Genomic DNA, 19899 nt, shown 5'->3' with positions numbered 1-19899 from the left:
CCCTTCTGCCTGGATTGCCCTTCTCACAGCATCTTTGTGGACTGAAGTCTTTCTGCTCTTCAGGACTTGGCTCAGATGTCATCCCTCCATAAAGTCATCTCTTTTCTCCCAATTGGAAATGATCTTTATTGCATTGTGTGTCTATCCTTGATTTCCTCACCTGTAGGGCCAGGGCTGCAGCAGTACACATCTCTGGGGATGGGGGCATTCAATTCATAGTCTATGAGATTGGTTTTCCTTAGAGTTGTACAGTAAAAACCACCTGTGCAGCCTTACATGGTCACTCTGGGTAGGTTTATGTTATCCACGGGAGTCTAGAGGGATGGTCTTATGAGCTTTTCAAGCACTTTTGCAAAATTTATTAGCTCCCAAACATGAAAAGAAAACTGCAAATCTGAAATTAATTATAAGTTCTAAAGGAAAATTACTTACTTTACAGTAAAACATTTTTACACTAAATTGTAAAATGTTTACGCTAAAAATTTTTACAGTACAAAATTTTAAAATTTAACTGGTGGGATACAGCTTCCAAAGAAAAAGTAATTAAAGTTGGTGATGATGATGATGATGATGATTGATGATAGGTAACATTTATTGAGTGCTTACATGTACTAGGCACTATTCTAAATGCTTTGCACATTTTAAACTAATTTACCCCTTACAGCATTTTTATGAAGTTGTGCTATTATCACCATTTCAAAGATATGGAAACTTAGATATAGCCTATGAATGTCTTAAAATGGCCCTGCTTGCCTGCATCATCCTCTAAGTCCTAGAGCACAGGGGCCATGAATGCCTCCGCGCTGTGTTCAGCTCAGGCCGTGGCGTAGAATAGGTGCTCAGGGGCTGTAAAATGAAGGTACGAATGAATCATTGAGTTGAAGGTCTTCCATAGCATCTTAGATGTGTGATGTACATCTTTATGGGATACATTGCCTTACCTTATAGTTTTTTTTTTTTTGTTCTTATCTCTATTACTAGGCTCCATGGAGACCTGGAGCATCATTCTGGATACAGGTCTATCGGTTGTCCTGCAGAAGCGGGCATTTACTGTTTTTAACATAGATATTCTATGCAAATAATGAGCAAAAGAGAACAGGGGTGACTACATTATTATTGGACAAAACACATTAAATTATAATTATACATGTGAAATAATTATCCCCATCAAACTAACATATCCATCACCTCTCATAGTTACCATTTTGTGTGGGTGGTGAGAACACTTGGGATTTACTTTCTTAGCAAAATTCAAGTATATAATATGTTATTATTAACTACAGACACCATACTGTACATTAGGTTTCCAGAACTTATTCATCTTATAACTGAAAGTTTGTACCCTTTGATGGATATCTCTCCACCATTCTACTCTCTGTTGCTATGAGTTCTGCTTGTTTTTGTTTGTTTGTTTTTCAGATTCCACATGTAAGTAAGATCATGTGATGTTTGTCTCTGTGTCTGGCTTATTTTACTCAGCATAATGTTCTTCAGGTTTATCCATGTTATTGCAAGTGGCAGGATTTTCTTTCTTTTTTTTTTTCAAAGGCTGAATAATATGCCATAGTATGTATGTACCACATTTCTTTACCAGTTTATCTGTTGATGGACTCAGGTTGTTTCCATACCTTGGCTATTGTGAATAATGCTTCAATGAACACCAGAGTGCAGATATCCCTATGAGGTAGTGATTCTATTCGCTTCAGATATGTATCCAGAAGTGGGATTGCTGGGTCATATGATAGTTCTATTTTTAATTTTTTGAGGAACCTTCACACTGTTCTCCATAGTGGCTGCACCAATTTGCATTCCCACCAACAGGGCACAAGAGTTCGGTTTCCTCCACATCCTCACCAACACTTGTTATCTCTTGACTTTTAGATAATAGCCATCCTACAGGTGTGGTTTTGATTTGCATTTCCCTGATGGTTAGTGATGTTGAGCATCTTTCCATGTACCTGTTGGCCATCTCTATGTCTTTTTTGGAGAAATGTCTATTGAGGTCCTTTGCTCATTTTAAAAATCGGGTTATTTGCTCTTTTGCTGTTGAGTTGTATGAATTCTTTTTTTTTTTTTAACTTTTAAAATCATGTTTATTTAAAAAATATATAAATTCTAAAAATATATCATACCAAGAGTATCCGATAAGGACCTTTTATACCTTCCAGTTCTGCCTACATTCTCAAAACACTTCCTTGACAACAATGATATCACTGGGCATAGGGGTAGGGGGTTGGGGGCAGCCTCTGAGACAGTCACTGAGGAGGGGCCACACCTCAGTGTAAGTCAAGTTACAGTTAGAACTTAGTCATAGAATAATATGTCTAACACAGGCATCTTTCCTTACATTTAAATTATTCTTCCATTTTTTTCCCTAAAGCCTTTCTTTCCTCTATAAGCCCTCATCCTAAGCACTCATTTATTTTGCTTACTTATTTTGCTTTTTTTTCTCTCTTTTGTTCCACTGGTGTAACATAAAAGATTATGTTCAGTAAACTATCTTCTGGAGAAGAAAAATCAAAACATGATCAAAGATAAGAATTTACCAAGTTTAAATTTTAGGACTCTAAAAACCTAAGTGGTTTAATCATCAGTTGCCCAAAAGCATTCTTTGTTTCTTTTCCAAGATGATGACAATTCTTCATACATTTCCTTTTTCCATATGGGTACCTTGGCTTTTAAAGTATCACTGGCATAGCTCACAGCTTCGAGGGATGCAGCCCTATGGGCTGAGGACACAGCATAATGATTGCTTCTGACACTGGAACTAAGCCAAGTCGATGGAACACTGCTATATGTTTGGCCATTTCTGCCTAGTGTCACTACAAATTTTTCTGACTTCATTTTCTGCCATTGCTTCATATTCTAAGCTAATGACCTTTTTCCCTTCGAAGTTATTCCTTGTAGTTCCTACAAATAGGGATATTGCACCACAGAGTGGAGAAATCACCAGCTGTGAGACTTCATCTACTGAAAGTTTCTCAGATGTGAATTTTATTATACCTTTAGATTTCTCTTCAACTTCATTTATATTTTTCCCACGTGGCTCAAAAGCACTATCCTCCACTAATGGTGTGGGGGGGGTGCGGATAATGGCAATTTCATCTCCTGATTGAAGCAGGAGGAGCTGATCTCCAAGCTCGACACATTCTTGAGGAACAGCAAATATCACCTGATTTCTGACATCAGCCAATCCAGAATGGTGCATTTCTATCTCATTCCACAGCTGCAATGCTTTTATTTCTTGTGGCACAGAAATGGTCTCTGAGCGAATTCCTGTTATTTCAGCACTTTTTGCAAAATACAACACTTCCACCTGGCACCGTGGCACCATCCCGCCAGGGAACCCTAGCCCGGTATCCCCAAATTCTTTGTATATTTGGGGTATTAACTCTTTATCAGATATATGGTTTGCGAATATTTTCTCCCATTCCATAGGTTGCCTTTTCATTTTGTTGATTGTTTCCTTTGCTGTGCAGAAACTTATTAGTTTGATGTAGTCTCATTTGTTATTTTTGTTTTTGTTGCCTGTGCTTTTGGAGATAAAATAGATTTTAAGCAAAAAGTTTACAAGAGACAAAGAAGGACAATATATATTGATAAAAACTTAATCCATCAATAATTATTAAATTAGGTAACAACTATAAACATATATACACCTGAAAATAGAGTCCCAAAATATATGAAGCAAAAATGGATAGACTTGAGGGGAGAAAGAGACAATTCTACAGTAATAGTTGGAGACTAGTTGTATTTGGAATATCATTCTTCTCCAACTAGTTCAGGCAATTCAAGTTTGAAGAAAGAGAGTTAATTGCAGAGCAATGAGTGTCACCATGGCTTTCAGAGACAGGATGAGTGGGGAATAAAAGCAGATTCAGAATAAGTGGATGGATGTTGCAGCACACCTCTGAAGTTGAGAGCATGACAGTTCAACTGGTGTACAATCACGAGTTTGAAAACAAATTGCTATATTCACATCACTGGTAGCGGGCACGGGGAATAGCACCTCATCCACAGCAGCTTGGGGACTGACTGGAATTTCTTTGGCTGGTAGCTGCTCTCATTTTGGAAGGGCCTCTGGTCCCCGTGTGAGATTCCTCAGCCCCTTCCTGAATACCTACTACGTGCCAGGCACTGGGAGGGTACCAGGGATGTGAAATGAATGAGATAAGGAATGAAGTACTGACACATGCCACAACATGGATGAATTTCAAAAACCATTATGCTAAGTGAAAGAAGCCAGACACAAAAGACCACATATCATCTGATTCCATTTACATGAAAGGTCCAGGAAAAGCAAATCCATAGAAACAGAAGGCAGATTAGTGGTTGCCTGGGGCTGGGGATGGGAGTGGGGAGTGATGGGCATGAGGGAAATTAGGGGGATGATGGACATGTTCTCAAACTGGACTATGGTGGAGGTTGTGCAGCTCTGTAAATTTATGTTATAAATCATTGAATTGTACACTTAAAATAGTGAATTTAATGGTGTATAAATTATACTTCAATTAAGTTTAAAAAAAATCATGAGGTCCCTGTCTCTTCTTCTGGAATGTAGACCTTTCTCAGGAAGAAGAACTTGCAGGACACACATTGGACACATTGGGGTGGAGCCAGCATGTATGAGACACAGTGCTAGGCACTTGAGAGGAGGAGGGGGAAGGGCAGGGAGATGTGTGCTTGACCCATTTTCACTTTGGGAAACACATGCTGCACACGCTGTACATTTTATTCCTCCCCCAAAAGCAAAAGATTCATGCCTAGCCCAGGAGAGGACCACCAGGACTCTGCCGGTGTCTGCAGTGATTGGTCTGTGCTATCCTGGTGTTTTTTTGATAGTCAGCCACGGGTGGGAATTTCAGCCCACCCCAGCCAGTCTCAGAACATGGAGGCCTAGAAGGGGAAAGGGCTGTGACCCTGGTTCAGACAGCAACTGGGTGGATTTAAACCCAGGTCTCCAGCACCCCATGCTCCTGCTTCTTCCCAACAGGTCTCTCTGGGCTCCTGCATAGCAGGCTCTTTAGGACAAGGCTGGGAGGACCTGGGCTGACTCAGAGGCATGGTCTTTCTCTTCTGAGATGGTGGAAATCTGAGCTTGAGGTCAAGCTCTGACACTGGGGGAAAGAACTCATGTTCTTTCTCTTGGGGATCAAGGGTCTCTGTTTGCACAATGGGGGCGTGAGACGAGGTGAGCTCTCCTGAGCACTGATCTCTTCTGAATAAAGGCCGTACTCTAGGGAGCTTGGTAGTTCCAACCTGCCCAGGAGCCTGGAACATCCCAACCTCTGGGCCAGCCCTTGGAGGTGAGTCACAGGGAAGAAGATAATTCCATTATGGAAGGGGGCCACCCACTGGGGCTTTATTATCCAACATAATAGTAAAGTAATTGCCTCCATTTATCCAGTGCCTAGTATGAACCAGACACTGTGGTAGGTGCTTCCCTGGCTTTATCCCACTTAATCCTCAAAGTAGCAGGCAAAAGGTAAATGGTATTATTTGTATTTTACAAAAGAGGAAACTGAGGTTTAGAGAAGTGAGGCAACCTAGTATGCATTCCCTGCCCACATCTGCCTCTCGAAATCTTACTCATGGCTCGAGACCCAACTCTGGCACCCTAGCTCTCCTTGGAGCCACCTCAATGCCTCTGCTGTATCTGTCTCCCACGGCACTTAGGCTGTGGGCTGTGGTCCTCTGAATTTGTGTCAGTTGCCCCACGAAGCTGGGAGCTCCTGGAGGGCAGGAAGCTGGCCCAACTGGCCTCTGCCTCCCCAGAGTCTGGCCAGGCCTTCTGGGAATGTGGGTTGGATTGCCTCCCAATACGCAAATTGGGTCAAGACTCACAGATAACAATAAGAAGGAAGATGACAAGGTCAGCAATGGTGAAAGTAAGTTGTAATCCTCATATCCATCCTATGAAGTAGGAATAATGATTCCCATTAAAAAAACAATGAGGAAATCATCCCAGAGAGCCTGAGTTAGTTTACTGAGGTCACACTGCCAGCAAGTGGAGGAACTAGATTCAAGCCCTGGCCTGTCTGATTCCAAAGCCCATGTTTTGGGACTTCCCTGGTGGTCCAGTGGGCAAGACTCCACGCTCCCAATGCAGGGGGCCCGGGTTCGATCCCCGGTCGGGGAACTAGATCCCACATGCATGCCGCAACTGAGTCCACATGCTGCAACTAAGAGTCCACATGCTGCAACTAAAGATCCTGCATGCTGCAAGGAAGATCCCGTGTGCCGCAACTAAGACCTGGCGCAGCCAAAATGAAGGAGGGAAGGAGGGAAGAAGGGAAGGAGGGAAGGAAGGAAGGAAGGAAGGGAGGAAGGAAAAAATTGTGGCTTCAAAGCCCATGTTCTTTTCATTGTTCTAGGGAAGTTGCTGGATTTTCTATTTTGCAGGATAGCAGTTTGTCATGATTAATTTCTTCTATTGGAATTCAAGCTCTCTGAGGGCAGCGATTGGGGTGGATTCACCTTCCTCTCTACACAGTTGGGCACATACAAATAACAAAGAATTGTGGAAGTGATTAAATTGAGTGCACTAAAATTTTCAGAAACAGCTGTGGTGAAGGGGAAGCCAGTAAATAGTGGTACCCCAATTAACCACCTTTTTGAGGGTGAAGAGAGGGTGACCAGCTGTCTCCCAGGGCTCACTGCTGCTTTGCCCTGTGCCACTGCCTCACGCCTGCAGGTTGAGGAGGTGAGAGCCAAGGGGGAAGTTGGCTGTCTTCTTACTAATGCCTTTGACTCACTGACTTATTCAGCAAATGTTTATTGACTATCTCTACACATTAGTAATATCTTCAGCTGAGACAGTCACGGCCGTAGGAGTCTCTTTTTAGTGCCATGTGGAAAGACCTTTGGGTCACAACTTTATGTGCTGTGGGCAAATTGCCAGTTGATGAGGTGGGCTAGAAAGAGGCTCAGGATAGCTGGGCTCAAGTCCTAATTTTGCTGCTCCCTTGGACAAGTCACATCCACTCTCAGAGTGTCCACATTAATCTATGTTATTGCATTTACCACATTATTACATTGTAATTATATATGGTTTCTGCAGTTTCTTTCCAGACCACAAGTTCCCTGAGGAGAGGACAGTGGCTATGTCATCTTCGTTTTCCCACTCACTGTCTTGTGTATCATACCTGGTGCATCATAAACTCTTAGTAGTAGTAATAATAGTATAGTACTGATGATGGTAAAAGTTCTCCATTTATGGAGGGCTAACCGTGTGCCAAGCACTGTTTTATGTGCTTTTGTGTTGTAACTCATTTAATCCTTGTAACAAATCTATTAATTAAACAGTATTATTATCTCTGCAGATGAGAAATCTGAGGCACAGAGAGGTTAATTAACTTGCCCAAAGTCACACAGTAAGTGGCAGAGGCAGGGTTTATGTTCAGTTCCTCTGTCCACAGTTCATGGTATAAACCACTCGTACAACATGGTCTGTTTGAGGAACGGAACAAGTTGTGAAATGAGGCCCTCCAAGGTCTCTTTAGCTCTGATTTCCTGTGAGTCTCAAAAATGCCTCTCAGCAGACTGCAGAAAGGGACATTTGCTCTGGCATGGCCGTGTAGACCAGGGAAACAGGTCCACACTGATAAACAGTGGGGTTTGCTGAGAGTAGGAGTTTGAAAGCTGACTGTGGCACTTATGGCTGTGACCTTGAGAAAGTTATTTAACCTCCTTGAACTTCAGTTTCCTCAAAGGGCAAAGGACAGTAATAGCTACATTGTAGCACTGTTGGAAGAATAAAATAAAAATACAAAAAACCAAAAAGAGAATATCTTATGGAAAGTGCTTAACACAGGAAGCTCTCTACAGAAAACTGTGGAGTTTGGAATGTAATTGTTATAGAGTTGGAGATGCTTTATTTTTTTAAATTTTTAAAATATTTATTTATTTATTTATTTTTGGCTGTGTTGGATCTTCGTTGCTGCGCACGGGCCCTTTCTAGTAGCAGTGGGGCGGGGGGGCTACTCTTTGTTGCGGTGTGCAGGCCTCTCATTGCAGTGATCTCTCTTGTTGCAGAGCATGGGCTCTAGGCATGCAGGCTTCAGTAGTTGTGGCACGTGGGCTCAGTAGTTGTGGCTCAGGGGCTGTAGAGCGCAGGCTCAGTAGTTGTGGCACATGGGCTTAGTTGCTTCTTGGCATGTGGGATCTTCCCGGACCAGGGCTTGAACCCGTGTCCCCTGCATTGGCAGGCGGATTCTTAACTACTACCCCACCAGGAAAGTCCCTGGAGATGCTTTAGAACAGAGCTTTGTGGGGGATTCAGGTGGGTCAACTTCTCAAAGATTAGTATGCGAGATCATAAAAAATTAAGTGAATCCAAGGGTGGTCTGCTTTCCGGATGTATGGACTTTGGATGGAAATCTAGCAGGTTGCCTCTGTGTGGTGAGTGTGTGTGTGTGTCCATGTAGGGAGACTTGGGGTCAGTTGCTGGGGATGGGGTGGGAACATACGTTGGACCGAGCAGAGACCAGGGAGTGAGGAAACATATTCAAATTCCAGCTCTGCCACTACCTTCCTGTGTGATGGAACAGGTTTGGCAAGTCACCAATCATCTTTGGGTTTCCAGTTCCCCAGTTCCAAGTTTAGGGGGTTGAATCTGAAGAGCTCCAAAATCTCAGTGAATACTACCAGTTTAGAAATTCCCAAGCCAAATTCCTCGATGAATGAAAATTCCTCTAGTATCCATTTCTACTGAAAGAGCAACTGGTTTTTCTTCCCACTGGCATTGCTGTGTATTTGAATCAGATACAGGTGAGAGGCATTTTGTTCTGGCATTTAGGCCCCTCCCCTCTCAAGTTGGTGAAGAGCTCCAAGAGGCCCAACTATCCCAGCCAGGTTGACTCAGGCCTCTGGATAAAAATATCCAATCAGTCAACCAGCGTTTACTTTGTTTAAAAAAAAAAAAAAAAAAAAAAAAAATCATGAGAATTCCCTGGTGGTGCAGTGGTTAGGACTCTGCGCTTTCACTGCTGAGGGCTCGGGTTTGATCCCTGTGGGGGGAACTAAGATCCTGCAAGCCTCGAGGCGTGCCAAAAATCACATGATTAGAGAGCAAATACAGGATTATGGGAGAAAACACGGATAAGCAAAATGAACTAAATTAAAATCTCCCATAATCCCATGAGATGATCATTAGTAACATTTTGGCATATATATATTTCCTGATGCTTTTTTCTGTGTAAAATTTATTTTAAAAATTAGATCCTTACAGTGCATACCTAGCATTTTGCAACCTGCTTTTCCCCACCTAACATTATATTGTGAACGATTTCCCCCTATATTACATATACTCCTATATTTTTAATGGCTCAAAAGTATTCCATTGTATGGATGTAATATTTATTTAACCAATCCCTTATTGGACCTTTTGGTTGTTTCCATTTTTCACTCTGATGAATATGTGTCTTTAAATATTTGAGTACATCTTTCAGGTTTTCTTAAATTTCTCAAAAAAGGTATTGCTGGGTTGAACAATATGGACATTTTAAAGGCTTTTGATACATGTTTCCTTCTGCTTTCTAGAAAGTTTGTATCAAAACGAGTTCACCATGAGATAAGAGTTCATGTGTTCCTACTTTAAGAGCAAATAGGAGGGGTCCCTAAGGTAGTTAGGGATTGGGGTTCAGGGGAAGCTATGCAAAAGAATTGTCCAGGGGGAGATCCATAGAATAAGTAGGACTGAGCCAAACAAAGAGGGAATGTATTGATAAGTGTTCTCGACAGAGGGAACAGCATGTGAGAAGGCCCAGGGGCATGGCACTCTGAGAACAGAAATAAATTCCATGTGGTTGGAGTCTGGAGAGCAGGCAAGTAACATGTGGCATGACATGATAAGATTTGTATTTAGTAAGGGCACTTTGGCTTCAGTGTACAGGACTGATTGGGGGCAAGACAGGAGATGGAGTGACAAGTTAGGAGGCTGTTGCAGTCCTCCAAGAGAGCAATGTAGCAGTGGCCAAGACTGGGGTAGTGACAGTGGGAATGGAAAATAGACTGAAGGGACATTAAAGAGGTGGGAAGGACAGGACATAGTGATTGCTTGGACAGTAGGAGGATGAGAGAGAGGGAAGCCTTAAGGATGGCTCTCAGGTTTCTCCCTGACCTGGGAAGAATGGAGAGCCTAGACATCGCCCTCTGATTTTGGGTTAGGAAGACGATGTGTTCAGCTTGGAACATATTGAATGTGAGGTTCCTGTGGCACCCATCCAAGTGGAGGTGTCCTGTAAATATCTGGATCCATAGAATAGAGGTCCGAACTGCATGAAGCTGCTGGGACCTGAAGTCTTGGAGAGGATTCAGTCACCAAGTTATCACTCACCAAGGAGCAGAGGGATGCCTAAGAGAGAACCCCAAGGCACACCAACTCCTAAGGGATGTGTAAGGGAGAAGGAATCTGCAACCAGACTGGGAAGGAGCAGCCAGAGAAGTGGGAAGAAAACCAGGAGTGCCTGTTGTCATGGAAGCCAAGGGAAAAGAATTTTTCAAGGACAGTGGCTGGCAGAATCTGATATAGGTATGACCCTCACACCTTTTCAAGGGCCACCTCATTTAATCCTCCCAACAGACTGTCGAAGTGGGGACCTTCATCATGCCATTTTGAAAGAGGAAACTGAAGACCAGAGAGGGTAGGCAAATTTTCCAAGGTCATTCAGCAAGTCAGTGGCAGACAAAACTTGAACCCAGGTCTTGATAGGCTGTGTGTGGGCCAGGTGGGAGAGGGTAGTATATAGAATTTTAGCGTGAGCTCCTGGAGTAGGTGATAAGAGAAATAATTAACGGCCACCACTCACCGTGTACCCAATGTATGCTTGGCACTGCTCCAGGCCTCACCTGCACTATTTCTGAGCCTCAAAACCACAAGGAGAGGTAGTGATTTTACTCCTTGTGCACAGAGGAGCCTGGGGACCGGAAGCGAAGTGACATCCGAGATCACACACCATGGCAGGTGGCAGGACGGGGTTGGGAACCCAGGTCTCCCCCATTCCCAGCAACGATCGCGGCGGCCCTTTCCCGAGGAGCGGCGCGGTGTCTCCAGCGGGAACACCCGGAGGCACCCCCTGAGACCCCCGCCCGCCCCTCGCCCCCGCGCGCATGCCTGGCCGCTGAGGCGTGAGAGCAGCCGCCTGGAGCCCTCCCTCCCGCGCTCCTTGCACAACCGGCCCGGATAAGTGCTGCGTCTCTGGGCAATTATCGCCCTCCCGCCGCCGCCGCCGCAGGGGATGGCCGGCAGAAGGCCAAAGGCCAAGGGACTCGCAGCCACCCAAGAAGAGCGGTACCCACCGGTGGGACCAGCCACCAGCTCTATTCGCGACTGCACAACGCCAGGCCGTGTGGAGCGGGAGGCGGGAAGGCGGCGCGGGCGATGACGTCACGCGCAGCGGCCCCGAACCCAAGGCTTCTGCCCGGCGGGCCACCCCCGGCCGCGGACCTCCGGGAGAAAGCCGGACGTGGCCGTGCGTGCGCTGCCAGGTAGTCTCCTGAAAAGCATTCTTTTCCTTCTTTTCATCTCCATTTCTTCCCTTTATTTCCTTCTTCCTCTCTTCTTTTCCTCTTCATCCCTGTGATTCCTCCCTCTTCCTCCCATTACTTCCTCCTCCCTTCCTCTTTCCTTCTTCCTTTTCCCCTTCTGGCCTTCCTCCCTCCATCCTTTCTCTCTTTCCTTCTCTTCCTCTATCTCTTCCTTCCTAACTCCTTCCCTACACCCTTCTCCTTCCTTCCTCCCTCTCTCCTTTCCTTCCTCTCCCCCCTCCTTTCTTTCTCCTTGCCTCTCCTTCCTCCCTTTTTCACTTCTTCACTTTTGAAAATAATTTTTAATTTCTAACTATGATAAAAAGCACATAATATAAAATTTACCAACTTAACCATGTTTAAGTGTACAGTCAGTAGTGTTAAGTACATTCACGTTGTGGTGCAGCCAGTCTCCAGAACTATTTCATCTTGCAAAACTGAAACTATATACCCACCCATTGAATAACAACGCCCCATTTCCCCCTCCCCCCAGCCCGTGGTAATCACATTCTACTTTCTTTTTCTTCATTTCTTCCCTTTGCTTTTTTGTGCCCTTCTTTCTTTTCCTTTACCTCTCTTTTTTCTTCCCCTCCCTCTTTCCATCTTTCTCTCTTTCTTTTCTTAAAAACCTGTTTGCCCCACTGCATTCTTGCCAGCCTTCTACAGCCTCTGCCAGGGGCTGGACCAAGAGGCCTGTAAGCGAGGCTGTTAGAGGGCTGGTGAATCATCATTCCTCCCCCGTGTGTTATGGCCAGTGGGCGGCCCCTGGAAGCCTCACCTGGCGTTTCGATGGCAGGCAAACATGTCCAGCAAGGAACTTTTGCCAGGAAGAGTTAATTAGAGAGAGGCCCTGACTCCACGGTCCGGCTGGGAGCCTCTGTCTCCTCTGGGCCTTCCCCAATCCTGGGGCTCCCCTTCCAGACAGTGCAAGACAGCGTGATGATGGTGATGGTGGTGATAAATTGGACTGACACAAAACTTTACAGTTTACAAAGCAATTCCATAGACATGATCTCATCCTTGTTCTCACAACAATCCTGGGAGGTAAGCCTTACTATTCCCTTTTTACAGGTGAGGAAACTGAGCCTCGGAAAGGTGAAGGGATTTGTGTATGGCCGTGGAGCAGTATTGGCAAGGTGGGGACCCAGATTTGTATCACAAAAGCAGGAAAAAAAGGGGCTAGGTCAGTGTTTAAAACAACTTTTAAAAAGTCATTGCTCCCTCTTCTGTGTTCCCATAGCACCTTGTTTAGACCTGAGTATAGGCCCCACGTGATGGGTTTCTTCAACACCTGGGCCTAATGGGCAGCTACTGAATGAGTGAGTGGTGGAGGTATTTGATGGTATGCATAGCAAGTGTAAAAAAGTTGATATGAAGGCCACTTAGAGACTTTTAAAAGTCAAGTAGAGTTGCCACCCAGCTGTCCCTGGGTTATCTGGAATTGTGGCTCTCCATTCCGGGAACATATTGAGAGAATAGAGGACTTCTAAGTGTGGATGGAGTTGCAGTTTTCCCACCTTTTCTGGGTAGAACCTCTGGCTCCCGGACAGTTCACATTCTTTGAGTACGTTCTGTTTCAATCCTTTTGTCATTTGTTGGTGCGGAAATAATTTTGTGCATGGGTAATTGTGGTAGATTATTAATGTTCACCAATATCCACTTCTTCCCTACGTCATGTAATCTCCAGTCCCCTTGAAGTAAAGCATGGTCACATGACTATTTTAGGCCAATAAATATGATTGCAAGTGGTGTTTCTCACCTGTGGACTGGAACTTTGAGTCGCAGGTGCTTGACTCTTTAGTTCTCTCTTCTCTGGCTGCATTGCCTAAGGAGGCCACATTCCAGGGTGTTGGAGCTTTATCGGCCTGGGTCTCTGGGAAACTACCATGAACATGACCCCCATCAACTGTTATGGATGTGCAGGGTGAGTGAGAAGTAAACCTCGGTGGTATTAAGCTGCTCAGATTTGGGCTGTTTGTTACTGTAGTTTATTCTAGCCTATTCTGTCCAATACAGTCATCGATAGAGCAATCAGTGTAACACATTGAGTGCTTAGTCAATTTTTAAAATTTATTTACTTTTATTTTTGCCTGTGTTGGGTCTTCGTTGCTGCGCACGGGCTTTCTCCAGCTGCGGCGAGAGGGGGCCACTCTTCGTTGCGGTGTGTGGGCTTCTCATTGCGGTGGCTTCTCTTGTTGTGGAGCACGGGCTCTAGGGCGTGCGGGCCCCAGTAGTTGTGGTGCATGGGCCCAGCAGTTGTGGCTCGCGGGTTCCAGAGCGCAGGCTCAGTAGTTGTTGTGCACGGCCCTAGTTGCTCTGCGGCATGTGGGATCTTCCCAGACCAGGGATCAAACCCGTGTACCCTGCACTGGCAGGCGCATTCTTAACCAATGCGCCACCAGGGAAGTCCCTGGAACAAGATTTAAATTTTTTAAAGACAAATTTATAACAGCACAATCTAGTAGAAAATAAAAGCGTGATTTAGATTTTCTTCCTTAAACATTCCTTATCACATATACTTTAGAAAATGTTTTTAAGAGCATCATTGAGATATAATTGAAATATGATAAACTCCACATATTTAAAGTGTATAATTTGATAAGTATTGACATATGTATGTACCTGTGAAACCATTACTCCAGTCATGATAGTGAATATGTCCCTTACCCACAAAAGGTTTCTTGTGTCCTTTTGAAACCCCTCTGTCCTATCCCTAGTCACCAGGCAACCACAGATCTGCTTTTGTCACTATAGCTTAATTTGCATTTCCTAGAATTTTATATAAAGGGTATCATTCAGTACGTGCTCATTTTTGCCCGTCTTCTTATACCTTAGTATAATTCTTTTGAGATTATTCCAGGTTGCTGAATATGTCAATAACTCATTCTTTTTATATTGCTGAATACTATTCCATTGTAAGGATGGACCACAATTTGTTTATCCATCCTCTCTTGATGGACTTTGGTTATTTCCAGTTTTGGGCTATGAGAGTAAAACTGTTATGAACATTTGTGTACAAGTCTTTGTGTGGACATGTGCTTCCATTTCTCTTGGGATACCTAGGAAAGGAATGGCTGGATCATATGGTAGTTGGTGTATGCTGAACTTTCTAAGAAAGATTAGTCCTTTGGTCTTTTTAACCTTAATCATTTTAATAGGTGTGCAGTGTATCTCATTGTGGTTTTTAAAATTGTGATAAAATACAGAAAAACCTAAAATTCACCATTTTAAGCATTTTAAAGTGCCATTTCCAGTGGCATTTAGTATATTCACAATACTGTGAACCATCACCACTGTGGTTGCAGAATATTTTCATCACCCCCAAAGGAAACTCCATATTCATTAAGAAGTCACTCCCAGGGGCTTCCCTGGTGGCGCAGTGGTTGAGAATCTGCCTGCCAATGCAGGGGACACGCGTTCGAGCCCTGGTCTGGGAAGATCCCACATGCCGCAGAGCAAGTAGGCCGGCGAGCCACAAATTACTGAGCCTGCGGGTCTGGAGCCTGTGCTCCGCAACAAGAGAGGCCGCGATAGTGAGAGGCCCGCGCACCGCGATGAAGAGTGGCCCCCCGCTTGCCACAACTAGAGAAAGCTCTCGCACAGAAATGAAGACCCAACACGGCCATAAATAAATTAAAAAAAAAAAAAAAAATCACTCCCTATTCCCCACTCCTCCAGTCCTAGGCAACTACTCATCTGTTTATGTCTTTATAGATTTGCCTATTCTGGATATTTCATAATGGAATATGAAATAAATGTAATAATGCAACATGTAGTCCTTTATGACTAGCTTCTTCCCCTTAGCTTGTTTTTGTGGTTCATGTTTGTAGCATGTATCAGTACTTCATTCCCTTTTGTGTCTGGATAATATTCCATTGCATGTGTATACCGCATTTTATTTACCCATTCGTCAGTTTATGGACATTTGGGTTTTTTTCTACTTTTTGGGTGTTATGAATAGTGCTGCTATGAACATTTAAAAAATTTTAAATTTTATTGTGGTAAGAACACTTAACATGAGATTTACCTTTTTAACAAATTTTTAAGTGTATGATACATTTTTGTTGACTCTAGGTGCTGTGTATAGGTGTTTGTTTGAGCATCTACTTTCAGTTGTTTTAGGTATATATGTGGGAGTGGAACTACTAGATCATATGGTAATTTTATGTTAAATTTTTTTGAGAAACCACCAAACAGTTTTCCATAGTGGCTGTATCATTTTACATTCCCACCAGTGAGGCATCAGGGTTCTAATTTCCTTGCAAACATTTATTTTCCATATTTTTTGGATAATAGCCATCCTAATGGGTGTGAAGTGGCATCTCATTGTGTCTCCTTTGTTTTTGAAAGATAATTTCACTGCATGTAGAATTCTGGGTTGCCGGTGTTTTCTTTTAGATGTTAAAGATTTTGCCATACTCTCTTCTAGCTTGCATTGCTTTCAACAACAAATATGCCATCATCTTTGTCTTTCTAACACTGTATATAATGTGTCTCTTTCTCAGAGTACTTTCAAGATTTTCTGTATGTCATTTGTCTTGAGCAAGTTGATTATGATATGCCTTGGTGTAGTTTTCTTCATGTTTCTTCTGTTTGGAATTCACTTGGCCTCATGGATCTGTATAGTTTTCAATATAATTGGAAAATTTTGGGCCATTGTTTTTTATACAGATTTATTGAGATATAGTTTGTATAACATATAATTAAGCTATTTAAAGCATACGATTAAATGTATATTATTATCTATGTGGATGATGCACATTCATCACCACAGTCAGTTTTAGAGCATTTTCATTATCCCAAAGAGAAACTCCGTTCCTTTTAGCTGTCACCTTCCAACCTCCCCCCACCCCACCCCCACTACTAATCTATTTTTTGTCTCTATGGATTTGCTTATTTTAGACATTTCATATAAATGGAATCATACAGTATGTGGTCCTTGGCCGTTATTTCTTTAAATATTTTTTTCTCTGTCCCTTCCTCTTTCTCTCTCCTTCAGGTACTCCCATTTGTTTTAAAATTATTTTGAAAATTGTATTTCAGTATAATTAGTTTCTGTTGTAATCCTTTATATTTTATGCACTTAAATACATCATTCTAAGATGTCCATAGGCTCTGCTAGACTGCTAGAGAGGTCCTTGGCCCAAAAATGTTGAATAAATATTCTTATTCTAGATAGTATTATAGATGAGTGTTTTTCAAAGAAAGCTGTTCCTCAGGATATTAATAGTTGCTGTGGTAGAGGTATTCTTTGCACAGATAAGCTTGGAAAACACTGAGTGAAACAACATTTGATATCTTTTTCTGTTGGATTTCTCAGAGCCTTTTATTTACTAAAATGCTTTGTGTATGTCAGAGAGGAGATACGATGTACATTTTCCAAATCCAGTGTAGCATATAGTACACACTTTATAATTTGTTATTAAAAAAATCCTCTAGTAATATCTAGTTTAATGAATTTTACAAATGAAATGCTTCAGAACATAAATCCCCTAAAAAACGGCCTGAAATACATTTAAATTATATATAAATATTTCTTAAATTAAAGGTAATAGTCTAATGGACCCATTTAAAAGGACAAAAATCTCATGGATTCCCCAGTATTGACTTAAATGTATTTTAGTTTAATGTAACTTTAATATGTACAGATATAAAACTAGGTATAACCTCCCTATAAATAATAAAACCAAAACAAATCTACAAATTAAATATAATACTACAAAACCCATCAAATTCAGACTAATGGCATTTAATGTGTTAGATTTTTTTTTTTCTTGCTGACACTAAACAGTTATTTGCAACGCTACTCTGAGGCTGACTTTTTTTTTTTTTAATTAATTAATTAATTAATTTTTGGCTGTGTTGGGTCTTCGTTTCTGTGCAAGGGCTTTCTCTAGTTGTGGCGAGCGGGGGCTACTCTTCATCGCGGTGCGCGGGCCTCTTGCTGTCGCGGCCTCTCTTGTTGTGGAGCACAGGCTCCAGACACGCAGGCTCAGTAGTTGTGGCTCACAGGCCTAGTTGCTCCGCGGCATGTGGGATCTTCCCAGACCAGGGCTCGAACCCGTATGCCCTGCACTGGCAGGCAGATTCTCAACCACTGCGCCACCAGGGAAGCCCCGGGGCTGACCTTTCAAAGGGGAAGGTTCATTTGAATCCATCATGCTTATACTACTGTGCGTGTGAGATTACTTAGTTCTCCCACAACTTTTCTCCATTTGAACCTCTGTAAGCTTGCTTCTTACAGGCCTGTGATAGTTCATCTTCCGTTAACACCTTGAGATTAGGTCTGCCTCGCTTTTCTCATTAACTATTATAATTAAAATATTACTGCCTGTTTCCAATTCCATCATAAAAGTACAAACATGGGCACTGTGATGGTTAATTTTATGTATCAACCCTACTGGGCCAGGGGGTGCCCAGATATTTGGTTAAACATTATTCTGGTGTTTCTATGAGGGTGTTTTTTTTATTGAGATTAACACTTAAATTGATTGAGTAGAGGAGATTGCCATTCCTAACATGGGTGGACCTCATCCAGTCAGTTAAAGCCTTGCCTAGAGTAAAAACGCTGACCCTTTCCTGAGCAAGAGAGAATTCTTCCTGTCTGACTGCCTTTGAACTGGAACATTGGCTTTTTTTCTGGATCTCTAGCCTGTCAGCCTTTGAACCAGAACTATACCATCAACACTCTGGGTTCTTAGGCCTTGGGACTTGGACTGGAACTAAACCATTTGGCTCTCCTTCGTCTCCAGCTTGCTGACTCACCCTATAGATCTCTGGATAGCCCTGCCTAATACAAGCACTGACATCATTTGGCAGTCGTCAGGGATAGAGTATAAATTTTTAGTATTAAGTATGTCCCGTGCAATATCTGGGATATATTTATACTAAAAAAAAATTCATCGTTTATCTGAAATTCAAATTTAACTGTGAGTCCTGGATTTTATCTGGTAACCCTACCTCTAGATGAAACTGTCCACCACAGTGCTGCACTACCCAGGAGCAAAGTGACAGACTGTGGACCTTGTGCTCCAGATCTCCATAGCACTGCACCACCAGAGAGAAAAGTTGGCCCTAAGGATCCAGCTTCAGGGCAGATGGCCCCTCCCCAGAAGCCTTCACAGAGAACTCCAGCTCCAGCCACTTAAGAGAACAATCCCCCAGGGGCTCACTTTGTGGTTTCTACCCCACGTGCTGGCACAGAAGAGAATTGTTGCCCACCAGCCATGTTCTTTCTGTATCAAATCTGCCTTTCCGTAGGAGACCTTCAAGATTAACCCCAAGATGCCTCGAACACCGTTTAACCTCAGTCATCTCCAGAAACTCAAGCTCTTCAGGGCAATGGGACCCTAATCCCCATGGTACTCTGAACAGTCTTTAATCTGACTCAATTTCCTACCTCTTCTGGCACTCCCAAACTCTTCCTCTGGGCGTTTGGGAACTCATGGCCATCAGTTACACTCTCCCCGATATCCTCAACCACTTCTTTGAGTGTTCACTTCCGTTTCTGTACCAAATGAAAGCTGGGTGTCTGCTTATGACACTCTTTCTTCTGCAACCCTTTCAAGTGGAGGACGTTTTTCCTCTTAACCACTGGGTACCTGAGGGCCTGGAGGTGAAGTAGGTGGGATAGGTGAGGTAAGTGTGGTGGATTAGGTAGAGTCTCCTTGCTTTCTGTTGTTAATTCTAAATCCAGTTCTCTCTTTTCCTTCAAAACTCCACTCCCTTGAAGTTCACATGAACCCATTCTTTACCCTCATTCACTAGTGTCTTTAGCACTGACACACTGTCTTCCTGTCTGTCCTTTTTCCTGACACCGTTCCTGGTGACTTCAGCATCCATATGGATGAGACATCTAACATGTTGGCCTCTCAGTTCCATGCCTTTCTTTGATCTTCTCCTCTCTGATCTCCTCCCTTGATCTATCCCACCCCAACCACCCGTTCCTTTGCCACACCCATGACCATATCATCACCCAAAACCTAGGCATCCCACTCTCTGACCACCACCCCCTCTCATTCCAGCTCCCAGAGTGTAATGTTTCTACGCTGTCTCATCAAGACTTCTAATACATTGCTCCTCCCACTTTTTTATCATCTGTCATTTCCCTCCTGTGCTCACTTTCTTCCTTAACCAGCACTTATTTCTGTGGTTCATCGTCATAACTAGTCTTTTCAAACACTCCTAATTCCCTTATTCCACTCTTCTTCCTTCATATTTGCCCTCTGCTTAAAGCCTACATATCTTCCTACCACATACCTGAACTCAAGCATAGGAGAAAACGTATACCCAGACCAACTGGTCTCACTTTAAATTCATGACAACAAATCTCAAATGAGCACCCAATCCTGTTCAGCAATCCTACCACTCTTC

At 43.1% G+C, this 19899-nt stretch overlaps 1 protein-coding gene and 1 pseudogene across 2 annotated transcripts in view; one reads left to right on the top strand and one right to left on the bottom strand.

Annotated features, from left to right (window-relative positions):
- Positions 1–19899, top strand: part of LOC309634268 (uncharacterized protein) — a 145050-nt gene that overhangs the window by 32519 nt on the left and 92632 nt on the right. The gene's annotated exons all lie outside the window — the stretch shown is intronic.
- On the bottom strand, positions 2029–9498 carry LOC309634232 (molybdopterin synthase catalytic subunit pseudogene; annotated as a pseudogene). Its single transcript has one exon. The product of its transcript is annotated as a molybdopterin synthase catalytic subunit pseudogene (transcript).

Source organism: Balaenoptera borealis (genome assembly GCF_965194805.1).
Source record: "Balaenoptera borealis genome assembly, chromosome: 8".
Taxonomy (NCBI): Eukaryota; Metazoa; Chordata; class Mammalia; order Artiodactyla; family Balaenopteridae; genus Balaenoptera; species Balaenoptera borealis.
The sequence above is the reverse complement of the archived record's forward strand: the minus strand, read 5'-3'. Positions and strand labels throughout refer to the sequence as shown.